Source organism: Halyomorpha halys, unplaced genomic scaffold, assembly GCF_000696795.3.
Source record: "Halyomorpha halys isolate HHAL.00 unplaced genomic scaffold, Hhal_1.1 Scaffold22.1, whole genome shotgun sequence".
In the NCBI taxonomy this organism is placed as follows: Eukaryota; Metazoa; Arthropoda; class Insecta; order Hemiptera; family Pentatomidae; genus Halyomorpha; species Halyomorpha halys.
In genome coordinates, this window is record NW_027104816.1 from 10,172 (window position 1) to 12,748 (window position 2,577).

The window sequence follows — 2,577 nt, forward strand, 5'->3', positions numbered from 1 at the left end:
TTTTTTGTAATTAGCAAATTAAATATATATGTAGATGTATATGTATATTAATTAAATTATTGGAATAAATTAGTATTCTTGACACCTATAACTTATTATGCATACATAAACTCTAACATGTTTTTTTTTTTAATAAAAAGTTACGGTAGTTCTATATTCCAGGCTGTTAATGACCGCTTAGTCGCGGTAATTTACAAGAGGAGAAAGGAGCCGATAAATTAGTCATGTTAACATAATAACGATAAATATTGAACTAAGCCGTGAAGAATAAATAATGATATTAGTGCTTACATAATATTGACCCCACTTTCTTCCAAGGCTATGCACTAACATCTACGCATTCCCCCTCCTGACCTTGGAAACGCCCATTAAAGTCCTTATTGTATTCATCAGTTCATGCCAATAAGATTTAAGATAAGATTTATTTCACGTTTAAACTTATTTTATATTATTTTTACATTTACTTTATTATATATACTATGCTTCGCGATTGCTATATTTGATGAGCTAGTATATATTATTAATATTATTATATATTATTCATATTTATTTATTATTACTCAAATATTATATTATGTCCCTTTTATTCAGTTGCGTTGTGTAGCCTTCTAAATTCTCCTGTTAACTCAGCCTTTTTCGGTACGAAAATACTTAATACTTAATAGTAATAAACGTGAAGGAGATGTTTTTTCTTTTGAGTAAGAGGCTACGCTAAGAACAATGGGAAGGAAGTTATTTAAATTCTAACATAAAAGATGTTGGACAGAATGCACAAGCAAAGCAATTTCAAAGTTAAAAAATAATGTTTCCTAAATTTCAGTTCGCTTTTATTTACCTAAATAATTTCACCTCTCTATTCATCTTCCAAGTCATCTAAGTCTTTCATAAATCTCCGAGCTCCTTCAATTCAAATCCTCTATTCGTTCCCGCAATACCCGTTCCCGGTCTTCGGATTTATACACAAAGACCCAACGAACCGCTACTTTCGATAGATCGTTCATTATCCGATCCTCATCCTAATGGAACTCCATCCCATCCAACATCCGTCGCTCCAATACCCTTCCTACCTTTAAATCCCGCCTGTTCAATCATTTCCTACCCATTCAGACCCCATAAAATTGTAAATTAATATAATTGTAAATATGTATGTTAACTATTATATCTTTCTTAATATTTTTTACATCGTTTTCTTTTATATTTTTTATTTATTCATTTTTTTTTATTGTTCAACTGATAAAAATGAGAAAGTAACTTATAATTATTTTTTATAACGACTGTTTATATTTCTTTGTGTTTTTTGTTTAAGTATCTCTGAGGCTCCTCAGCCCTCATCTATTGATTTCTCTATATTATTCTAAAGGGACTCATCCAAGAATAAATAGAGTATTATTTTATTAAATAAATAATTTAAATTCTATCCATTAAAGTCTCAAAACCGTTTATTTCTCTTATAAGTCCGACGTTTCAGCCAATCCGGCCATCTTCAGGAACAATCTACTACAAAACAGCTTTTACTACATGTATGATCCTACAAACATTTCAAAATGCTTAACATTATTATTTATAATTTACCTTACCTTAACACAACTTTGAAATTATATAATTTAAAAAACTCTAAACTCCAACGCTATTCTGCCCAGGTCAAAAAGATCAATTTCTATGAAACATTAAAAACATTAGGTAACAGATATTTTTTTGTTAATAAGTACATCCCACATATGTTGAATTACCTAATTAGTCAATATTCACTTAAAATAAAATCAAAATCATTTATCATCAGGCACTATTCCTTAAAATATTTATCACAACAATGCTTGTAACCTTCCTCCACTCAGTTCAAGCATTTAAAATTATTTATTATTATATTATAACTACATTTTTGTCAATTTTCCTCTTTATTTCATTAATAAAATTCCCATCAAGGCTAATTATAATTATCCACATTCAATTTATCCCATATTTTTCATAAATTAATTTTACTTAGTATCTCTGCATAGTGTTGATTTAAATTTCTTGTATCTGTTTTGAAATTCACTGTATAATCAATATTTTCAGATATGTAAATGGATTCAAGTATTTTCCATTTGAATGAATATTATTCTCTTTATGTAAAATGATTGTATTTTCAAAATCAAAAATATGTTGGTTTTTGGTTGCATGCTGTACTAGTGCCGTTTTATTTGGATCCTTCTCCTTGTTTTTCAAATCATTATTGTTTTGATAAATTCTGTCACCTAATAATTGCTTTGTTTCACCTATGTATATAGCTGGACAATTTAGAGAGGGAATTTTATATATTAATCCTGATTGATTTCTTGTATCAATTTTATGTCCTTTAATATACTATAATAATTTTTTATTTTATTGTTGGGTCTATGACTCAGGGAGTACTCATCAACATTGTAATCCTTAAATGATTTCTTAAGGGGTATTCATGATCTTTGGTTTAACATGTTAAAGCGTGTTAAATGGAAAAACTCATGTTAAATCGAAAAAAATTGCCTTTTTTTGCCGTGGTAAAACGAAATAACATTTAACATGGCTGAGAGTCTGTTACTTGGTCTGTTAAATGGAGAA

The 2,577-nt window shown here is 28.4% G+C and overlaps 1 protein-coding gene across 1 annotated transcript in view; it reads left to right on the top strand.

Moving 5' to 3' along the window:
- The window catches only part of Reg-5 (Rhythmically expressed gene 5), a 304,609-nt gene that overhangs the window by 6,627 nt on the left and 295,405 nt on the right, over nucleotides 1-2,577 (top strand). The gene's annotated exons all lie outside the window — the stretch shown is intronic.